General features: G+C 38.7%; 2 long non-coding RNA genes across 2 annotated transcripts; both read left to right on the top strand.

Moving 5' to 3' along the window:
- Positions 1-1,194: 1,194 nt before the first annotated feature.
- LOC148115453 (uncharacterized) lies at positions 1,195-1,833 on the top strand. The gene is made up of 2 exons (XR_015732547.1): positions 1,195-1,347; positions 1,673-1,833. It is a non-coding gene; the product is annotated as an uncharacterized LOC148115453 (long non-coding RNA).
- A 612-nt stretch (positions 1,834-2,445) lies between these two features.
- LOC148115454 (uncharacterized) lies at positions 2,446-7,853 on the top strand. The gene is made up of 3 exons (XR_015732546.1): positions 2,446-2,600; positions 4,035-4,084; positions 5,652-7,853. It is a non-coding gene; the product is annotated as an uncharacterized LOC148115454 (long non-coding RNA).
- Positions 7,854-23,856: the final 16,003 nt, after the last annotated feature.

Here is a 23,856-nt window from a genome sequence, read left to right on the forward strand (position 1 = left end):
GTGCTCCTTCTTAACTTTTCCCTGATTAACCTCATGTATAGGTAGTCCTCTACTCATGACCACAATTGAGCCCCAAATTTTTCTTGTTAAGTGAGACATTTAGTGAGTTTTGCCCCATTTTATGATCTTTCTTGCCACAGTTAAGTGAATCACTTCAATTTATAAGTTAGTAACCCTGTTGTTAAGTGAATCTGGCTTCCTCATTGATTTTGCTTGTCAGAAGGTCGTAAAAGATGATCACATGGCCCTGCACCCGTCATAAGAGATCACTTACGAGATTGCCGTCTGCTACCGATAGCCTCCCACCAGCCAGTGCGCTCCCACAGAGAGGGACTCCTCAGGGTACCGTTGGTGAAACAATGTCGACTGGCGACACCCAGGGGGAGAGCCTTCTCCTTGGGGGCACTCGCCCTCTGGAACGAATTGCCCCCGGAGATACGGATGATCCCTGACCTGCGCCCCTTTCGCCATGCCCTCAAGACATTTTGTTCCAACAAGCTGGGTTGGCCTAAACATTAATTTTAATGGGTTGTTTGTTTTAATGGTTGGGGCCAAATTATTTAATATATTTTTAAATGGTTTTTAAATTTTATATATGTATTTGTTTTTATCTTTGGCTGTGCACCGCCCTGAGTCCTTCGGGAGAAGGGCGGTATAAAAATTTAATTAATTAAATAATAATAATAATAATAATAATAATAATAATAATAATAATAAGAAGAAGTTAGTTGCCAAGCACTTGAATTTTGATCACATGATAATGGGGATGCTGCAAAGGTCATTAAATGAAAAATGACCATCAGTCACTTTTTTCAGCGCTGTGGTAACTTTGAGCAGTCACTAAACGAACTGTTGTAAGTCGAGGACTACCTGTAGTTGACTCCAAAAAAGCTAAACCCAGTGCTGACAACCTGTCAGAATGCTTAGCACACAGAACTGTAAGTACTTTAGCTCTGTGGCCCTTCCTGTTTTTGTGCAGGCCTAAAGGAACAAAGGACTGCAATGATAGGACAGCCCACCCTGCCCCTTTGCCTCTGAAGGATAAAACATAGAGAAATTCAGAATCTGGCATTTATTGTCTTTGTAAAGAAAGGAAATGAAGGAGAGGAGAATCTTAAATTGGTGTTTGGGATTTATTTATTTTCACAATTCCAGTCTTCTTTTTTTAACCTTTATCCACCTTATATCACGACAGGATGGGTATATGAGGATGGACACAGGAGAGAGCCAGGTCTTGAGGGAAAATCCTGCTGCAGTTCAATGATTGGCAGATTTTCTGGCTGGCTGGCTACATACAGAACGGAGGAAAGCAAATGGAAGAATCAACCAAAACTAGCTGTGCTTATGGTATGCTGTGCACACATACAGCATTGGGATATCACCTTCCAGTAGTGAGTTACTTCAGACACAGTAGAAGCAGAATAGAGATTGGCTGGCAGGTAGCAAATTTCATGCTGTCCCGCCCCCTCCTCCTCCCCCCCCCCGCTGACTCAATAATGAATGGGTAGCACTTTAATTCAGGAAGTTGAAAAGCTCTGAACTAGCTATACTGGAACAATAGTGGTATTTTTTACCTTTCAGCCAATGCCATCTTATCATATCTTCAATATTTTCAAAATGCTAATGCTTTGTCACCTTTTATTTACGTGCAAATCTTTCATCTTTCTTCTAGGAGGTCAAGGTTTGGGAATGCATCCAAAAATGCTACTGTCATTCCAATGGAGCAATTGACAATGTAGAGTCTTTCTCCACTGCTGAACCGCAGGCCATCTGTCTTTGAATCATCACAATATAATAATATATTTAATAAGAATAAAATAATGCCAACAATAATGCTGTTCTTATAATCAATTTCTATCCTTACCCTACTGCATTTCTTCAGGTTCACTTTTAAATGGTGAGTACACCAGTTGTAATAGCTAAGTGATTGGTTTTCCTGGCTGAATTTGTTACATTCCTTTTAAGTACTGTATAATACCACAGAGCAGGAAAACATCACCCAGTTGGGGCACCATGGCAGAAATAGGAGTTAACCACCTCCTGTTCAAGATGGAGAGTGGCAAAACATAACAGGTTTTGCAAACCTTGAGTCTAACCCTGGATGATGGAATAAGGAAGAAAATTTCTTAATGCCAGTATAGCTGATTATGATTCAAGACTGTTTCCCTTATGGGCTGCAGAGAAAATAATGGCAACATTGAGCTTTCTCTTTTGGAGCGCTTTCCTCTCATTGATGAGCTGGCAGCAAACTATACCAGGATGAAATGCGTTGCTCCCTCATGTTGATCCCTATCCTGCCTCTACTACTTTTCTATTACTCCCAATCTCAGTCTTCCGAAGGTCTTACTTATTTTTTATATTTAAATCCCACCTTTTTGTTAGAGCTAGTGCAGCTGGATAAACTCTGAATCCCAGTCTCATCTTCTGTTTTCCATGTTTGTGAAGGCTTTTTTTTTTTAATCTGAAAATTCAGTTTGTTCCTCTCCATCTTCCATTGTTAAATGTTGATTTGAGGTTGTGACTGATCCAGGGCTGATTCAAATGGGAAGAAGCAGCACATGGCAAAGGCTTCCAAAGACCAGGTGGGCTACAAATTGCAGGTAAGATAGTATATGTTTAAATATCTATGCATCAAAAAAAAAAATCCCCAAGTAAATAATGACACAGAGCACAAGGGAGGCTAGGATGCCACAGAAAAAGATGATGCAATGATATGTAAATTCTTCCCGTGCAGTGTATTGTGGTCACTGCATAACGTGGGGAACCATTGTAACATGAAGTATTCATGCAATCAGAAATAGTGTGTTTCAAGAGGTTATGGCTTTTTGTGCTTTTAGGGGAGAGGGCAGATCTGGACCTCCTTCCAGTTCCTGAAGCACCCAAATTATTACAAATCTCTTACATCAGATTTTATAACCCAGGGCAGGATGTGTTTTCTATTCTAGAAACTGTGGAAGGAGTAGTCAAATGGAGCAAAACGGACATGTGGGACATATTGTTATATCCATTCAAAAACTGCAAACTACATCTAGTTAGGTTCTCATCAACTGCTTTTGCTTTTCTTTTAGTGATGTGTTAGACCTAAAAATGCCTTTAGTCCCAGAGACCGTACATATCTCATACTAAATTAATCAATGGTGGGATTCAATTTTTTTTACTATGGGTTCTGTGGGCGTGGCTTGGGCCTGGCATGGCTTGGTGGGCGTGGCAGGGGAAGGATACTATAAAATCTCCATTCCCCCCTCCCCACTCCAGGGGAAGGTTACTGCAAAATCCCCATTCCCTCCCGATCAGCTGGGACTCGGGAGAGAGAAAATAGATGGGGGCAGGGCCAGTCAGAGGCCCAAACTAGTAGTTCTCTGAACTACTCAAAATTTCTGCTACCAGTTCTCCAGAACTGGTCAGAACCTGCTGAACCTCTGAAATCAATGCTGAAAACACCCTAATGCAGTGCATGATGTTCTAGCAAACTAGTGTTCCCCAGAGTGCTTTTATTCTTTAGTGTAGTTGTTTCAGCAGTAGAAATCACATAGTTTAGATGGCAAAGCTAAAGCATTCTTTGTGTGTGTGTGGGTGTGTTTTAATACACATGAAACACTTCTAATGACTGACATATTTGAGAATAGAATTAGGAGAATACAAGACTTAAGTGTTTCTTAAGAATTAGGCCATGTCTTACAAAGTACCAAACTGTAAACTATGCTATACAAACTGTAATGGCAGGTTCTTAGATAACATGTGAAACCCTGAACCTTACAAACCTCATTAGGAAGGACTTAGTTCAGTGTAGAACAATGCTACTGGGTAGTGTCACATATAAATTAGTAACTCTAAAGGTAAATGTCTATGGAGATTCTCAGGCATCCATGTCATGGTTGTCCCGAAGGTGCTTTTTCAAGAGGCAACTGGACTTTCTGGCTTTTTCTTTGAAGACGTTTCGCTTGTCATCCAAGAAGCTTTAAAGGTAAATGAGAACTTTATAGGGAGAAACAAGATACATTTTTACATGCTGAATTTCTTGTCTCCCTTTATAGGAAGTGAGAATGCAAGTAATATTCATCAGGAACACCTATACATCACTCAGGTCAGAAAAATATTTTGAACATGTTTCTGGTATTAACCTTTAAGGGGACTTACCCACTTGGGACTGCATGGTGCTTCAGATGCAATACAGATAGTCCTCAACTTGAAACCACATTTCAGACAGAATTTTTGTTGCTAAACAAGGTGGTTGTTAAGTGATCGAATTCCATTTTATGACCATTTTTTGCCATGGTTGTTAAGTGAATCACTGCAGTTGTTAAGTAAATCACACAGTTGTTAAGTGACTCCTGCTTCTCCCATTGGTTTTCTGGTTGGAAGCCAGCTGGGAAGCTTGCAAAGAGTGATCACATGACCTTGGGTCACCGCCACCGTCGTGACTACATGCTGATTGCCAAATTTGATCATGTGACCATGGAGATGCTGTGACAGTCGTAAGTACAAGGATCAGTCCTAAGTTACTTTTTTTAGCGCCATTGTAATTTTGAACAGTTGCTAAATGAATGATTGTAATTTGAGGACTTATCTGTACCAGAAAAATGCTTTGGAGTGGTAGGAGCAAAAACACAGCACCTCTTCGCAATTCTTCTGTTGAAATCACATAGCTGTACTTGGCAGCTGTTTTAAAGAGATGCACACGAGTATTATATTTGCGCTGCTGTGTGCTTTAAAGCATTTTTCAGATCCAAGCCAATTGCATAGCTCTATTGTGTACCAGGTATGTGAAAAGTATGCATTAGATCGTTAACTGAAACAATAATGATCTGGCCTGTGTTGTAAAAATGATTATAATTACTAGGGTATATTAAAAGCAAGCACCAGAAACACTCTCAACATTTTAAAAAATTATAATAATTGGAGTCATAGAAATGTTGCATCAGATTTCAAGTCTTGTGTTTAAACTCCTGAAGGTGGAACATAGATAGGTATTAGGAACATGATACTGTATATAGAATAGTTCTTGGTTAAGAGGATAAGAACTAAACTTAGAGCTGGTAAGAGAAGTGGAATGATAAATAACAGAATTTTCAGAACATTTGAAGCATAATTATTAATGTATTGTTTTAATTTGTAAACTAATTATGGGGATTTCTTAAGTTTGCCAAATAATTTTCTTTTTCCCTTCCTCTCTTATCCTAGTAGCTGTATCCTTCCCTTTAAATTTCTAATAATAATTATTGATATTTTCAATTTACTGCTGGGCAAGAAATCTTTGAATATTCTCGTTATTAAATATCTTTTTTGTTTTTGGAGATTTTGAAGGAGAGATTTAAATTTCTTTTCCAAAACTAAGATGTAACGGCATATGGTGAGACTTTGCTTAAATCTTGTAATATTTATCCATTCTAAATGAGTGCTTGTGAGAGACTGTGTTTAGCCTCACATTTTTTTAGAATTCTAGTTGTCTCTCTCTTCTGGGTCTTTCCCCGTTGTTCCCCACCTGTGAGTCATCACAAAACAAAACTAGCATAAAATTAGCTGTCCTTACTGCCAACCTCTATATTTTCTATTTTGGGTCTATTCAGAGTAAATTGCAAAATGTTTTTGTCTCCTGTGGGTATGCCACTTACGATAGTTATGGTGATTGGATTTCTCTGATTTTGCTGAAGCTCCCTTTTAGCACATCACCAGGAAGCGGGGAAACCATCCACCAATCACAGCACTACACCAGTTGGAAAAGGAATGGGAAGAGTTTGACTTCAGAACAAAGACCTGAATATTTCGTTATCTGCGATAAGAAGAAAGTGGGAGATAAGGACTGATTCATCTCATCTTTTCCTATATTAATTGGTGGAGGCCTGCTCCTTTCTCTACCTTTCTGGAATTCTGGCGAGAAGGAGTAAAAAAAGGGGTTGGAGACATAATGGATTCTGTGATAAGAAGAAAGTGGGAGATAAGGACTGATTCATCTCATCGTTTTCTATATTAATTGGTGGAGGCCTGCTCCTTTATCTACTTTTCTGGAATTCTGGCGAGAAGGAGTAAAAAAAGGGGTTGAAGACATAATGGATCTGGAAGAAATTCTAAAAATCAAGTACCGGTACTAATAGTGCAATGGTTAAGAGAGAAATAATATAGTGAATGCTGGCCTAGAGAGGAAGAGATGTGCCTGCAGAAAACTCATACATTATAAAACATTTCTGTTCACCCTAAGAACTTGTCATCTGATCTCTCTAAAGTTGAGGAAAGCAAAATGTCATAGATTTTATATACTTTCATCCTGGCCTTTGGTGGTATTAGACTAGGGAAGAAAAAGCTTTTGTACCAGTATACCTGTAGCTAATGATGACACAGCCTATTTCATACATCAGTTATGGATGAATTAAAGTAATTGATGAACGAACCATGAAGGGCTTCAAATGTGAGAACCAACAGCTTGAATTGCACTCTGTAAGTGACTAGGTCATGAATGATGGTAATGCCTGCCTTTTCAAGAAAATTTGCAATAGGTGCCTAGGATAGAGCTATGCAATTTCTTCACCATCGTTCTCACCTGCTGTTCAAGTAGCAGCCCCAAATTGAGAAACAACTCTGCCCAGAGGTGTGTAACCAAATTCAGAGTTAATCATAGAATCTTGCTGGAATTGGTGGGTTTTGGAATCCACAAGTACTCTGCCTTGTCAGAATTGTGTTTCAACCTGTTTGCCCCTATTCAGAGAGAGGTGTACAATTAGATATCATCATCTTACTGATGAAACCTGACTCCAGACAAATGGATGATCTCACCCAGCAATTTCAAGTAGTTCTTGAATAGGAGTAGGGTAAGCGTTGAACCCACTTAAGAGCCTAAGACTACCCTGTACCATCACCAATTGGAGCTGTCCCTTGAGGAAGGAGGACTACTCTGTTCCTATTCCCAACTATTGGTGACAGCTCAGAAGATAATCATGATTGATGGCACTGAAAGCTGTTGAGAAATTGAATAGTACCAAGAGACTCATGGTAGCTCTATCTTTGATCCAGCCAAAGATTATCAATAAGAGTTCTCACTGCTATCTAAATAAGATAAACGATAAAGGTTTTTTAAATTGGGTTTTGATAGGGGTTTTATTATGATTTTAGTTGGATGTTTTAAATTTGGCCGAATGATTGAATTATTTTAATAAGCTTTTAATTTTTGTTGTATATTATTTTTACCATGGCTGTTCACCGCCCTCGGGAGAAGGGCGGTATATAAATATAATAAACTAACTAACTAACTAACTAACTAACTAACTAACTAACTAACTAACTAACTAACTACTAACTAACTAACTATCTCTGTATTGAACCTGAATCTGCTCTTTTTCCTCTATGGCAAAACTTCTCTATAGAGAGAAATTGGTGTCAAAAATGGGGCAGAGGAAGCTAGTATATAAAAGGAACTCAGGGTACAAAGGAGTAATGGAGAGGGTAGAGACTGGAGGATAAACGACTAGTGATGAGATGTAAGACTATGCCTTCATCACTTGAAACATTCAAAAGATACCTTTGATCCTATGTACAACAGATTGTCTGGTTTTACTTTCAAGAGAATGCTGACAGAGCATTTCAAACTTTACATGTTTTAAAGCTATGGTGAGATAACATCTACTTCAAGGGGGAAATTATTTTTATAGTGGTAAAGTTAAGGATGACTGAAGGCTGTCCTACTCGTTGGTTGGGATGAGATAGGAGTAATGTCTTGAGTCTCATGATTTTCCATGGCTAAGTGGAACTATAGACCAGACTTTCCCCCCTTTCTTTCTCTTTGTTTATGATGAATGTTACTACTACTATACTATACTACTGTACTACTGCTACTATTACAGTCACAACAATTAAATCTTCAATATTATTCAGGAATAGTTCATTAACACTTTTGAAAATGTTGAATTCTCTTGTCATATTTTTTATTTATCTCTTCTGAAATCTTGACATGGTCCATGTTTGTATTTTATTATTAATAGGAAATTCTAAAGAATCTGACATTTGTACTCTACTTTTGTATTTAAGTGGCTTATAAACAGTAAAGCAGCAATCTATGGGAATAAAATAGGTGAAGCAATTTAATTCACAATATGATTAAAAAGCATCTTGGAAAACCCTTAAGAAAAAAGCTGTATCTCAGAAAAGCCTTCTAAAATAAATTGCATCTTCGATTAGGTAAATGAGGACAGCCATGTGGCTAAGTAAACATTTCTTGGGAGTCCATTACAGATCTATTATTTCAAAAATATAATGCCCATTTACTATATATCTTATGGGAAGGGGGCAAACTCAGAATAACTAAGGAAATCTTGTGTACAGTTGTTGAGATATTGAGTTAAACATCTATAATAACATCTGAAACATACTGCAGTTAGTAAAGCTGTTAAAAGATTAATAAGTTTCCATCTTCTGACTCTTTGAATAATTGGGGTTTTTTTCCCAAAAGAAAGCCCAAATAAAGAACATTATTATTTTATTCTTAAAAGTACTTGCTGATTAAAACAAGATTTAGTTTTGCCAGAAAAGAGTGCAATAAATGGGCAGAGGAAATCTGAGAGATGGTGATGTTGCTTATCAATGTAACACTCCTAGAATTTAATTATCATTTAGCAAGTGTGATTCATCTCTCTTTTAAAATCTGTAGTGTTTTTTTTTGTCCCAGCTTGAATTAGCTTGTAATGCAAATATCATTACAGAATTTTATTCAATCTTTAATTTACATCTCTTGTGACATATGCAAATCCCTTGTCCTGAAATGTCAACTCAGTGAAAGGTGATGATATCCAGTCTTATGCCTTGTCCTTGCTTGACTCCCCCATGGCGCAAATCTGCCCTGATGACCTTGATCTTCTCTTTGGCTTATGCAATAGTATCTTGATCTCATCTTGGCTCTTGACTGGAACTGCCTTATAGCTCTTCCTTACTTATTCGTCTCAGCTCCTGATCTGGGTGAGGATTTGCCGAGTTCCCACTGCCCATTTTAGGTTGCTACAGAAACTGTCCCTCCTACCAGGCACTAGCACTGCATTCTGTAGCCATTTTGGCTTAGGAGGCAGAAGAGATTGTACAGTTGGTACATGGCACCTGCCACATAATGCCTGATTGGCATTGCTATTCATGTACAAGCTTTTACTGTCCTTGTAGTCATTATCATGTGGCTAAGAGGCATATCAGTACAAGGATCAGAAGGATGCTGACCTTCTCTGATTGTGCCAATAATGTGTCTTAGCACTCTTCTTTTCCCAGGATTTGTTTCCTTAGTTCCCTAGTTGTTTCCATGAACGTCTCTCGTTGTTACTTGAAACCAGGAACCCATCTGTGTTCATGGCAAATGCTTGTGTAAGGAAAATGCAGAACATTCTGGGTGCAATTACATAACCTTTCACTTTTGTACTTCAGTGGTAGTTAACACTTTATTCATGTCTCCTAGGCATTTATGAATGAGTAAAATGGTTTCCTGTGTCAAAATCACAGGAATGTTGACCAAAGGGATGGCTCTTGTAGTTGTTGGTGGGTGTCAAGCTCTTGAGGCCATATTGCATTGCAAAGTTTTTGATGATTTGTACTAAAAGGGGAAGGCAGAAGATTAGTCTGAGGCAGATGTAAATCCAGTCAGTCAGGACATGAATTCTAGTGCCTGGGCGCTACTAGCAAAATTAGGTGAGTTTCTATGTTAATTATGACCACAACTTTCCCATTTGTTTCTAACATCTGTTTCTTTTTAATTTCTTGCCATCTTCTGGAACAACTTTGAAGAATTGTCCCCTGTATACGAGAATCCTTGAGATAATGAAGCTAGCTGTCATTCCCAATGCCTTTAAATGTTCTTCATACATTTTTCCTTCCAAGTCCCTTATCATCTTAGTTGCCCTGTTCCAGACATACTTTAATTTATTATTAGTATTCCTAAAACATGATGTCCAGTATGGGACATGAAATTCTAAGTGCAGTCTGACAAATGCAGAATAAAGAGAAACGATGATTTATCTTATTTTCAATATTTTAATATTGTTTTAATAAGTGTTTTATTTAATAATATTGTTTCAATATTTTAATATTGTTTTAATAAGTGTTTTAATATGGCTGTACACCGCCCTGAGTCCTTCGGGAGAAGGGCGGTATAGAAATCTAATAAATCAAATCAAATCAAATCAATTACATTTATCTTGTTTTCAATATTACATATCTGCCAATGCAGTCCAGCACTACAGTTTTTTTCAGTTGCATCACATGTTGCTTCATGTTCAGTTCATGATCTATTAAGTTACCCCAATGTATATATTACTGCTTCCCCCATTCAATAGTCATACCTTTGATCTTTTCTACTAAAATGTAGAACTTTGCATTTATTTCTATTGACATTCATCTTGCTGGGTTTTTCAGAGTGTTGCAGCTTATAAAGGGCTTCCTGAAACTATCCTCTGAGTTTTTTGCTTTCTCCTTATCATTGTGTCACACGAAGATTTGATAAACATATTTTAATCCATCACCCAAGTCTTTTATAAATAGGTTGTACACAGTGGTGAAATCTGAACCGGTTTACTACCAGTTCTCTGGTTGCGCATACCCGCTGCATGCCAAACATGCACTGCGTGTGCACAGTGCATACCACACACTAAATGTGAGGTGCATGCACACGCAGTGCATACCAAAAGGAGGCATGGGGTAAGCATGGGGGGCCTGATCAGCTGTGGCGCGCTATCTTCAGAGCCTTTTTTCTTTTTTACTTTTCAAAGTATTTTTTACAACCTATTCGCTGAACAGGTTGTAAAAAATGCTTTAAAAAAGTAAAAAAAAAAAGACGCTTTGACGATCGCGCGGCACAGCTGTGATCATATGTAAGGAGCGGCACACTCACAAATCAGAAAGGACAATGCCATTTAGTGGTATTGATTTAGATCACATGCAATAGAGGCAGGATAAGAATTGTCACTGCATACAGCAAATTTTATGCTGGTGTTATTTTCTGTTGACTCAAGATGGGAGACAGTATTTTTACTCAAAGATGGGAAAGCCCTTAGTATATTTTGTTCTGAAATTATTTCCAGGTTTAAAAGAAAGCCAAGTTGTAGTTATAATTGTATATGCATGTTGTGAAAGCTTGAGTCATACTGTCAAATATTTTACTTCTTCAAATAACACATGATAAAAGTACAGAAATCTTTATCAGGGGCTGTAATAACAGATAGCATGTTAGCTGACTTTCCAAGAGCGTTAGGGAAATTCATAGGAGATAAGGTTACCAGAATGGCTTTGAATCAGAATCAGTACACATTACTTGTAGGATTAGACATCCTATCCTTTACATTCAGCTACTGGAGGGCTCACATAAAATGGCACTATTGTGTCCATATCCTGGTGCTAGATTCAGTATCAAGTGGATCTTTATCCACTGATCCAGGAAGAATTTTTGTTTTGTTGGTTGTTCTTAATATTGAATCACTTTTTATGAACACTGAGAGGCTGATCAGAAAAGGTCAGCCTTATCTGTGAGATAAGACAAAGTCCAATACTTTTCCTTTGAATGATAAATACTGTAATTCTCTGGGAGTAGTATAGATAGGATTGAGTAGTCTCCCTCCCTCACTCCCCAATATCTGTAGCTACAAGAATTATTTCAGGTGCTCCACTACTTTCATATCCTTTTCTTTCCATTTTGAAACTGTGTTTAGTAATTATTTATAATAAATACCAGTAACTATTTTTACACGCCTATAAAGTAAAAGAAATAAAGCTAATGCTATGGAGAAAAATAGCAGAAGGAATGATATTTAAAGTGATTTGGAATATTTTCTCCCCTCTCCAGTTTGGTGTATGAGTATTTGATAAATTATCTCAGGCAGGACTTATTTTCTGAATTTATATTACGGCCTAGTCATTTGATAAAATATGAAATGTTTGTAAGATTTATAGGGGTGAAACCCTGCCTAATATTTTTCACATATACATAGAACAGTAGGAAGTTGCACTGAGATATTTTAAAAACGGGTTATTTACCCATGTAATCAATGGCTTTTTATCTGAGAAGTGAATGCTTGGTGTTTTTGTAAGCCTGAAAAGAAAGAAGTAAGGATGGGAGGGAATGTACAGATTGTACCAGAGCTATTTTAAGGACAACTTCTACAGACCAAAAACAAAGCAAAGATTATCTGTGTCCATAAAAGCAACCTCTTTATTCCTAAACTTCTGTTCAGGTGCCAAAAAAACCTCACCACTTTTGCCTTCAAGTCAGAGAACAGATCATATACCATTATGTATGTGCATTTTTAATGATAAAAATGACTGAAATAACCTTCAGTGAGGATCTTTTGCATAACTTAGCTCTTGTCTATTGAAATAATTTCTGGCCAGAAGTATGATATGTTGTCTTGCTTCTGGTAGTTGCCCTGAGAGTAGTAAAATGAATTATTTTAATTGTTGAGAGAAAATATTTTAAGAGTATTGAATAGCCAGTGAATAGGTAAGGGCAGATGTTGCCTGTTCATCTTCTGAAATTACAGGCATCTCCTGGGGTTCTTACCAAAGTTTGATCAAGGCTAGTCTGTTCAGTAACAGTAACAGAGTTGGAAGGGACCTTAGAGGTCATCTAGTCCAACCCCCCTGCTCACGCAGGAGACCTATACTAGGGATTCGAACCGCCAAACTGCCGACCTTTCGGATTGACAAGCTCAACAATCTACATTTTTGGGTTGGGGGACAAGATAACTTTTAAAGAGCCTTGGTGGTGCAGCGGACTAAAGTGCTGTTAAGTAGCACTTAGCTGCCAGCTGCCTGCAATTACTGCGAATTCAAATCTCACCAGGCTCAAGGTTGCCTCAGCCTTCCATCCTTCCGAGGTAGGTAAAATGAGGACCCGGATTGTGGGGGCAATAAGCTGACTTTGTATAAAAAAGAACACTGCTTAGGGGGCCCGAAAGCCCTACTAAGCAGGTATATACAAAAGTATGAAGGCTATTGCTTAACGCATTGTAAGCTACCCTGAGTCTCCGGAAAAGGGCGGCATATAAATCGAATCAATCAATCAATCAATAACATTAGTGCCATGAGATCAAGTGTTACCAGTGTGTTCTGGTGCCAGTTTAAATGGCAAGCAAGGAAAGGATCTTACTTAGGTTCACAACTTTTAGAAAATAGATTCTTCCTGGATGTTGAGAACCAACTGCTATTCTGAACATGAAGTAAATTATTCCCTCCAAAAGTTCAACAATGAATGATGAGCAAAGAAGAAAGTAGATATATTTACATGTAGGTGGAAGTACCATGGAAGGAAAAAGCCCCAGTTAACATTAATTTGCATATTTAACATGCCAATGATTATTTTCCAGAAAAACTAGGTAGCAACTCATCACTGCTTACTGACTAATGCTTTCACAGTAAATTAGGTGTAGTTAGTCATTTAAACTTGTGGCTCATCAAATACAATTCTTTATAGGGGTTTATTCAGATCATCACTGGGGATCTGGAAAGTCAAAACAATTCTTGATTCTCAAAAGGCAAACAGATTATCTTGATCCCTGCCACACCCTTTAGTTTCACTGAGTTGTCTTTACCAACCTCAGCTTATCTTTGTGTGGGTTTCTTTTTGTGTGTGTGTGGGGGGGATTGATGAGTGAACCCTTTTCCAAATAGAGATGCAACAATTGCCATCTTTATTTTAAAAAAATCTCTGCATTTATCGAGTGAGTGGATTGAGAGACAGAGATATTGTAAACATCAGAGCCAAAGGTTTTGTACTGCAGCATTACAGATAACCATTTATTGATTTATTTAAAGACCAAAGCATCATTTAAAAGGTCAAATTCCTATATGTTAATAACCATTATATTGCCGGTCCCTGACCCTAAATTTAAAAAGGTTTAATGGTTGTAATGTCTGCCGTACAGATTCAGAATATTGCTCCTAAAATATTTTTATTGGATCAGTTTGATATTATAAAAAGTTAGGCAATCTTCCCCAACCCAGATTCTTTTCGAGTATGTGGGTTTCAGTTTCCAGAATTCCCCAGCCAATGTGGTCATTTCTCAGAATTCTGGGCGTTGAAGTCAACGCATCTGGAAGATGCTGCTTGCATGGGCTTTTACAGGGAGCAAAATATGAAACTGATTTTATAGTACAATCTGCCCCACATTGTACACTATAATGCTTGTTTTATTATTCTGACGTCAAATTCTGCAGATGGTTTGGCTATAAAAGTATAAATTGCTTGCTCCTAGTGTCAGGAATTAGTTCAAGAACACCATTATAAGTTATAGGTGCCTGCTCCAATTCAGAGATCAAAACCATATTCTTATATAACTCAGAGGTGATGAGCAGGTTATCAGTCATCTCAATGGTGGTTGTTTTTACCTATGTCATATCTAGATTCTCTAATGTACAGATTTCTGAATTGGACTATACAGTGAGTTTGAAGTTGACTGGAAGAACCAACGTTTCATTCAGCCTATCAAGATTAAATTGATTCTGAAGTCTCAAGGAATCACATTTGTGCTATACAAGGAGAGGCCTACACTACCACAACAAAAGAAAAAGTGGAGGCTGTTACAAATGACAAAGTAGCTGGGATGATTTTTCTTGCAGTGAGTGAGCCCATTCAAGGGTTTTAGCTGAAGCTTCATTTGGAAAACCGTCTCAGACCTACAGTACATAAGAAAAGATCCAAAGCCTTCAAATTGCATCAGAAAACTACACAAGTATAAGGAAGTAGGTAGGAATTGAAATCCCTTTGAAAGGCAAAACAAATCTGAGGAAAAAAGTGCTTCCATTTAAAATTCATAGTCAGAAGACACCATCCTGTGATACATGCAGTAGAATTGAAAGGGAAAGCAGATATTGATTTCATAATAAATTGCTTGTAGGATTGTAGTTTGTGTCAGCTCAAGAAAAAGAAGCCATTCTCAGTCAAGAATCTGCTTGTAAGGTGAGAAGAAAAGAAAGGAAATGCTTCATTGTAATGGTTTGGGTCATTAGGTTTTTTTTAGGAGGAAGTTGTGTTACATGTTACTCTGCATTCCAAAGGTGATGACACACGTTTGCCCAGTATAACAAAAACCAGAAAGGAGATAAAAGTAATGGATGGGAGGATGTGGGTCACTAGATAGTATATGTTTTGATTCTGCCATAGCCTCTAACTTTATTAAAGAAAAAAAGAGATTCATTGAAATGGGTGAACATACTGTAAATCTAATGTTCATTTGATGAATGGGCTAAATGGGCATCTTCAGCTGGGTGAAGCTTGAGCTTCAGCTTGTAAGATTCTGTTATGTGGCAGGGAATGGAGAGATGATCAGTTTAATGATTAAAGATTCCTTCTTAATTCAGGTTTGGAATAAGGTCTGCTGTCGGTAAATTATATCACAGAGAAGGGATTGTTGTTGTTGGTCGGGAAGTCGTGTCTGACCCATTGTGACCCCATGGACAACATTCCTCCAGGCCTTCCTGGCCTCTACCATCCCCCAGAGTCCATTTAAGTTCACACTGACTGCTTCAGTAACTCCATCCAGCCATCTCATTTTCTGTCATCCCCTTCTTTTGCCCTCAATTGTTCCCAGCATTAGGCTCTTCTCCAGTGATTCCTTCCTTCTCATTAGGTGGTCAAAGTATTTGAGTTTCATCTTCAGGATCTGACCTTCTAAAGAGCAGTCAGGGTTGATCTCCTCTAGGACTGACCAGTTTGATCGCCTTGCAGCCCAAGGGATTCGCAGGAGTCTTCTCCAGCACCATAGTTCAAAGGCCTCAATTCTTTGGCGCTCAGCGTTCCTTATGGTCCAACTTTGACAGCCATACATTGCAACTGGGAAAACCATAGCCTTGACTATACGTGCTTTTGTTGGCAGGGTGATGTCTCTGCTTTTTAGTATGCTGTCTAGATTTGCCATAGCTTTCCTCCCCAGGAGCAAGTGTCTTTTAATTTCTTGGCCGCAGTCCCCATGTGGTGATCTTGGAGCCCAGGAAAATAAAATCTGTCACTACCTCCATTTCTTCCCCTCTATTTGCCAGGAATTGAGAGAGCTGGATGCCATGACCTTAGTTTTCTTAATGTTGAGTTTCAAGCCAACTTTTGCACTCATCACCTTCACCTGCATCAAGAGGCTCTTTATTCCTCTTCACTTTCTGCCATTAGAATGATATCATCTGCATATCTGAGGTTGTTGATATTTCTCTTAATTCCAACTTGTGATTCATCTAGCCCCGCCTTTCTCATGATGTGCTCTGCATCATTAAATAAGCAGAAAAGGATGGATCAGTGTAAATAATAACATCAGGGAAAACACATTGATAGGTGAATATATAAAATACAAATTTTGCAACTTAGTGGTGATGAAGTACTGGAGAAATTTACAGAGTATGCAACATTAGTAAGCAAAAATTTGGAAGAAAACCTCAGGTATCATGTACATAGATCTGGGATGATAATACAGCAAGCAACATGTAGATTCCTGAAAGAGGATAAGATTGTGTGTGAAACCACAGCAACCTGTATCCCAGAACAGAATTGGATGATCACCATAGTCTTGCCCTTTTTCTGACTAATGATGCTTAAATGAAGCTTTCTTAGTACATTTTGTCACATCTCAGCAGAATAACAATTCTGTCATTTGTGCGCATGTCTATGTCTTGTGGCCCTTTACAGGCAAAAGCATCAAGGAATAAATATTTTAATTATTGACATTTCAGTATATCTTTGAATTTGACCTTTGATCAATTCCTAGCCTTAAAATACGAAGAGCAGACAAGGATACCCTTGAGCCAATTGACTGCCTTTTTAGTTGATAAAATGGGGAATGAAAAAGCCAGGAGTCAAACAGGTTTCTAACTCCCAGAGCTGCTAGTAATGTCCTCCTCTCACATAGAATGAGAGAGAGAGAGTGAGCAAAAAAGAATAAACTGCTAGAGCCCCACTTACGTTTTTAGCATCAATTGGGATTATTTATTTGATTGATTGCATGTGTCCCTGTGGAATGTACATAAACAAGGGATCAAGCAAGGGAGAAGTCAGCTTTCAGAGAGAACATCATTCCTTCATTTCTATTAAAAATACTCCCCTAGCCGTGAGGCTGGAAGATAAGCATGCATGGGAGCATTTTTCCACCAGACACTTGTTACAATAACTCACATTGTGAGTGTGGGCTGTATTATGGACATCAATGTACATGCAAAGGGAGAATGACTAATGACAGGCAACTTTAGCTCAGAAGATGGAATGGAAAGTGAAACAAGAATCTGAAGTGTATTATTTACAGTATATAAGCAGAGAAAATCAAGCTGAGCAGGTGTTTATAGGGTTTGTAAAAATTTTTAGGAAAAATTGCCCAGAAGCATTAAGATCAGGTTCATGAATAAGTTGTCTATATTTTTTCCCTATCGTAACTAGGATGTAGAAGACAGTGAACAAGGATTTGCTTATATCGGGTGGTATTGTTCTGTCCCAGCTATGGACCCCAAAGAACGCAGCACACACAAAGTCCGTTCAAACCTTAGTTTACTGAATAAACCAGTCTTTTACAACAATGGCTGTTAATTAATTTCATTAATAGCCGCCATGAATTCAAAGAATAATAACTGAAAGCTTACTATGGTTGGCAGAATGCCCAGAAGCAATTTGCAGGAAGCTGATAAGCAAGACAAGACACGAAGGTATGTGAACTAAGTTGTTCCCTGCAAATTGCTTCAGTCAGCATTCCTCCTTAAATAGGCTAAGGGAGTGGCCAATTAGCCCCAAGCCTTACTCTCGAGGAGACCTCCTCCTGAGGAGCCACTCCTACCTTTTGGCAGCTCTGCGCACCCGTGCATCAAGAAGCGGCTTCTCCTCTTTGTCCTCTTCACTTAAGGGAGCTTCTGGAGGTTCTGAAAGCCCTGGTTGAATCCCCGCCTCTGGCACCACATCTTTCCAGCCTCCTCATTGTCCGACTTGAGTGCCAGCTGCACAGGCTGCTGGTGCAGCACCACACCAGCCTGTCTGAATCAGCTACTAGCTGCACAGGCCGCGTACGGGCCACAACCTTCGCTACCAGTTCGCAAATGTGAGCTTGCACGTTCATTTCACTCGTATGCGCAACCTCCGTGCATGCAGAGGACCTTCTGCACATGCGCAGAACATCAAAAATGGGACGTGATGACATCCGGGTGGGTGGATGGACCCTCCCACAGCCACCACTACAGGTTTGCCCGAACTGGATAGAACTGGCTGAATACCACCACTGGCTTATAAGTAGAATTTAGGATGTATGGAAAAGCAAGAATAAACAGAAAAAATAGACTGTCTACAAATTCCTAGCATTAAAAACAAATCAAAAAAGGATTACAGGTGAACTTAAAATCAAGTTGTTTAGCAATTGTTCAAAGTTATGGCAGCATTGAAAAAAAGTGATTTACAGCTAGTCCTCACACTTATGACTATTGCAGTATCCCCATAGTCATGTAATCAAAAGCAGGACACTTAGCAACCAAAATATATTTATGGCTGTTGCAGCATTTGGGATTATGTGACCATCATTTGCATCTTTTCCATTTGACTTCTGACCAAGAAAGTTAATGGGGGAAGCCAGATTCGCTTAATGGCTGTGGTGATTAACTTAATGAACATAGCAAAAATTGGGCGTAACTCGCTTAATGACTGGCTTGCTTAGTGATAGTAGCTTCGGTCCCAATTTTGGTCATAAACTGAGGACTAGCTACACTCATATCTTGAGACAATGTCATAGGTGAGCATGTCCATAATTGATTTGGGAGACTTTTAGGGCATTTAATCTGTGATTCTATAACCTGTTCTTGAAATAGTACATTGAATGTCATAAGTATTCTAAGTCCAACTATATTGCATAAAGTTCAGAATTGCTCTTTTCTTCTATTGTAAGGTTATCTAATTTAGCAATCTCCTGAAATTCTATCAGGTTTCTTTCATTTTGAATCTTCCCTTGATTAGTTCAGAATCTTCATAGCCATTACTATGATTAGTGATTTAAAACATTGGTAGGTTATGCAAAATGCTCACCATCAGTTGGTGCCCTAATAACTTAATTTCTTGAATTTCCAAAAGCAGTCTTTTGTTTTCTCATGAAGCCAGGTTAGATAGATCTTAGAGCAGTGGTGGGTTGCCCCCGGTTTGGTCCGGTTCTTGCAAACCAGTAGTAAAACCGGGGGCAGGCTCTGCCTGCCCACCTGGATGTCACTATAGACCATCTGCGCATGCGCAGAAGCGAGCGTGAAGCGCCCAGAGTCCCTTGGGAGTTGGGCAGCATAGAAATGTAATAAATTAAATTAAATTTAAATTAAATCCCATTGCAAACCGGTAGTAAAGGTAAGTAGAACCCACCCCTGTCTTGGAGGATATAATGGGCTTCTGTGTCTTCAGATAACGGTAACAGAGTTGGAAGGGACCTTAGAGGTCATCTAGTCCAGCCCTCTGCTCACGCAGGAGACCTATACTAGGGATTCGAACTGCCAACCTTTCTGATTGACGAGCTCAGTGTCTTAGCCACTGTCCTATAAAAGCAAGTCCTCTCGCACAACAGGAATCTCTTGGGTACAAATTATGTATCACACTTTCTGAAAGGAGATAATCACTGTTGACTTCAGCAACAGCAAAAATGAAAGGTTAAAAATCTGTTCTGCTTGAGCCTTGTGGCATAAATGAGGAGAAACAGCTGGACTCAGTTTAGTAGCCAAATTGAGTGGAAAAGCCTCTGCTTCCAGAAGATATTCTTACTGGAGCATAGGAAAAAAAAACCCAGGAGATTTTTTTTTTCATGCTAGATTTCAAAAGTGCAGCACTGCTGGCCTTCAGGTGAAAGTATTGCTTTTATCTTTAATGTATTCTGATCTCTCTATATATATCATATCTGCAAGTTGATTTGAATTTCTGACACTAAGTCTCTTCTTAAAATGGTTTGCGACTTTTCAGGTTTTATTTATTTAGTGTAGGGCGGGCCTGCCAAACTGGCAGCCAATGGGCTGGATGCGTCATGTGCAGGCCACGCCCATCCCAGCTCCGCAAAGGCAAAACCCTGATCACGATGCGTCATGATACATCATGTGGCGCGATTGAGTTCGACACCCATGGTGTAGGCATCTACAGCGGTCACCATAATACGGAGCCATAGCCTTTCAATGGAATACACATTATGTTTCGATATTTAAGAAAGCTAACCATGTAACTGATTCTGGTGTGGCTGTGGTGAGATCATCCCAGGTATCTTCAAATTTCCTGAGGGGACATTCTTGAATTATATGTGTTACATAGTTTGTTTGGTGCAGCGAGGTCTTGGCCATTCCCCACTTAAAGAGCTTTGCCTTAGTTATGGCATGTTCTGTCCTGACTCTATACAGATGGCTCCTTATTTTTCGGGCAACTGCATTCCTGGAAGTGGTTTTGTTGGTTCTGTGTGATCTGTTTGGTTGTGGTTATTAAAAGTGACTTTCAGGTGAATACAAATAACTATGTGTATGTACAGTTGCTTTTCGTAGTAGAAGGCCTCCGTCAGCAAGATCTTATCCTTCTGAGTTCCTCCTTGGCCTGTAACATTTTCAGTCCTCCTTATTCATTGTTAGGATTTTATTACCAGTGGCAAGTTTGAGGGAGGGTCCTCTGGAGCTTTATGTTCCAGAAACCTGTTCTGGTTACTTCATGTGGCTGATGTTTTCTCCATGAGGCCCATTACCCATGATATCCTCTTGATCAGTGGTGGTATTCAGCCGGTTCTATCCGGTTTGGGCGAACTGGTAATGGCGGTGGTGGTCGGAGGCTCTGCCCATCTGCCCAGATGTAATCACGTCCTGTTTTTGATGTTCCGCGCATGCTCACATTTGACGCGCATGCTCACAGTTGCTACAAACCGGTAGCAAAGGTAAGTGAATACCACCCCTGCTCTTGATGATGATTATGTGTTTAGTAAATGGCACTTAAATTGTATCCTTCAATTTCTGATACATATATTAGAAAGGATTCAGGCAGAAAGAAATAGTCTTTGTGAAAAGATCAGAATATGTGTATGCCCAATGTACACCAGTAAGTTTTTTCCCCTCAGCTCTGTCTTTCCTGCTCTGATTAGATTGGGTTTCTCTTACATTTTACATTCATTCAGAAATAAAACAGAATTTAAAAATTCCCCAGTTGTTTCCTGCTATTAATTCTCCAATTACTCAGCACCAACTTCTCAACAGCTCTTGGAAAAGGAAGGAAAAGGTGACTGTTGCCTGACTGGACAACTGAGAACTACTGGAAAAAAAACCCTCTGGATGTTACCCAAACAGGAAGCATTTCCTTTTCTCACACTACTGTCCAGGGTGTTACCCATCTCTCCTGTGATGAGTTGTGCACTTTTCAGCAGATGGCATGCCTCCTACATATTGCCCTGAGAGCAATGTCAGTTGTGGGCTTTGAGTAAAACCACTAAAACAGGTATAATGGTCAAAATATTTCCAACAGCATTCTTTTTTGAATAGAGATGGCTTTCTATACTTTCCTGCTCTTTCTCCAGTCCATAGGATGACTAGATTGCAATTGCTAAACCCAGACAACTAGTAGATGGTTGTAAAGAGATTCAGGAAACCATAAGTCTTTATTGCCATTTAGATGTTTTCTCTTTTTTGTAGTCTAGGTGTGGTACTAGCGCTTCTTAACTCCACTTTGTTTCTGCTTCAATATTTTACCTTAAAACTTGTAAATCTTGCCTGCCTAAATGCTTTTCTGCACCAAGTAATGATAATTGATTTGAAACTCTGAGACTCAAAATCTCTAGACAAAATGTTATTAAATAAGTTGTGGCATGCCAATAGTTTATATGGAAACTAGAAGCAATTGCATTCTAGTTAATTGACTTGACTTAACTCATCTTTTTCCTAGTTATCTAGAGAAGATTCTTACTTAGCATTGTTTTATAAATCTTAACAGTTTTGCAATGGTGCTTTGGTTTATAAGTTTATAAAGTTTTTTCTCTCCTGTTCTGAGAACACCTATAAAGTGGTCATCTGAATCCTAAACACTTTCTTTTCCTGACTCTAGATTACCTCAACTGTGAGGTAAGTGCCCACAGCATGATTTTCAAAAATAAGTTTTGTGTTTCTCGGACATTTTGAGGCATGAAAGAAACAATAACACAGTACTGTAAGGCCAAAAACAGTCTTACCAGAGTTTAAAAGCAAAGTCATTTCCCTGCTCTCCTCCCCCCCCAGCTCCCCTTCCCCCAAAAATGACAAAAAAGAAAGTTTAATTCCAGTCATACCCATATTGAGATATAGGACTTTTCCTCACTATTGTGGCAAATTATTATTCATCCTTTTTTGAATTGGTATAAAACAATGCCTGCAAAAATATTATCAATAACTCTGTTGCATCTGTCCTGAGTCACTCCCAAATGCTATTCTCATGATTTGTAAGGGCTCCTGTCATCAAAAGGCAAGATGATCAACTTTCTCCTCTGGCTTTGCTGCTGTCTTTTTCAACCCATCAGGAAAAACAGTGATCACTGAGTCACTTAGGTAGGAATTATTGTCTTCCTTTAGGAGTCTTACTGTTTTGTTCAGAATTTTCCTTTTACATCCCATTTCTGCATCTTCCAATTGTAAAAGAACCTGGAATTAAGAAACATAGTTGTTGTTAGTCGCAAAGTTGTGCCTGACCCATTGCGACCCCATGGACAACGTTCCTCCAGGCCTTCCTGTCCTCTATCATCCTCTGGAGTCCATTTAAGCTCACACTGACTGCTTCAGTGACTCCATCCAGCCACCTCATTCTCTGTTGTCCTTTTCTTTTGCCCTCAATCTTTCCCAGCATTAGGCTCTTCTCCAGTGATTCCTTCCTTCTCATTAGGTAGCCAAAGTATTTGAGTTTCATCTTCAGGATCTGGCCTTCTAAAGAGTAGTCAGGGTTGATCTCCTCTAGGACTGACCAGTTTGATCGCCTTGCAGTCCAAGGGACTCGCAGGAGTCTTCTCTATGTATGTAAGAAACATAGATGCCACTACAAAAATAAATCTAGAGGGAAGAGAGGCAGTTCCTGCCATGATTGTACAACGGGAGTTTTTAATACAAATATCAATTTTTGATCAAATCAATATAAAATACAAAAACTTGCTGCAAAGTATATCTTCCAGCTCAATCAATTGAATTTCTTAATTTTCTTTTTGTCATCTGTAAGTATTTTACCATCCTCATAGAACAGAAACTGTCACACAAATGGCTTTGCCTGCTTTAGCTCACAGCACTGCTTTAAAAATGCTAAGTATAACTCTCACCCAACAAAAGATTTTCCATTCCAATCAACATCTATGGACATGGTTTTAGAAAAGATAAACATGTTTCTTTTTTCTTTACTTCAATCATATATATTGTAGAAGAATTAGTTGATGAAATTTTCCTACGTTCAAAATCTAAAAATGTGGGGAAAAAAGACTAGAAGGAATTGCAACTCACTCAGGAAAACCTGATGGAGAATGAAAGTATATTTTTCTATTTGTACTAGCTGATAGATGCACTATGCTTTTGTAGCATGTGGATTAATACTTGTGGAGTCTTCTAAGACTATTTATTCTTTGCTTGTGGCCCAATGTAGTGATATTGCATAATTCACTGGAAGTACTTCTATGAGTTAATATAGATGTTACTGAATGAAGTAGCTGAATATAAGTTTGTTTTTTACAATCAGGAAGCATGTAAGCAGATGGCTAGTCAGTAGATATGTACAAATAGCTAAACAATGAGTAGCATTTGGCTTGATTCATAATAATGCTAGGTTTTTTGTATACTTACAAATTTATTACAATAACATACTTTTTATTTGTACTTTGCTATGAACACCTTGTTTGAAGAGCCTTGCACAGTTTGGATGGAAGAAGCTGGTTGAGCAGGCCGTCTCACTTCCACCCAATT

This window comes from Pantherophis guttatus, chromosome 2, assembly GCF_059756535.1.
Source record: "Pantherophis guttatus breed Tessera chromosome 2, ASM5975653v1, whole genome shotgun sequence".
NCBI lineage: Eukaryota > Metazoa > Chordata > Lepidosauria > Squamata > Colubridae > Pantherophis > Pantherophis guttatus.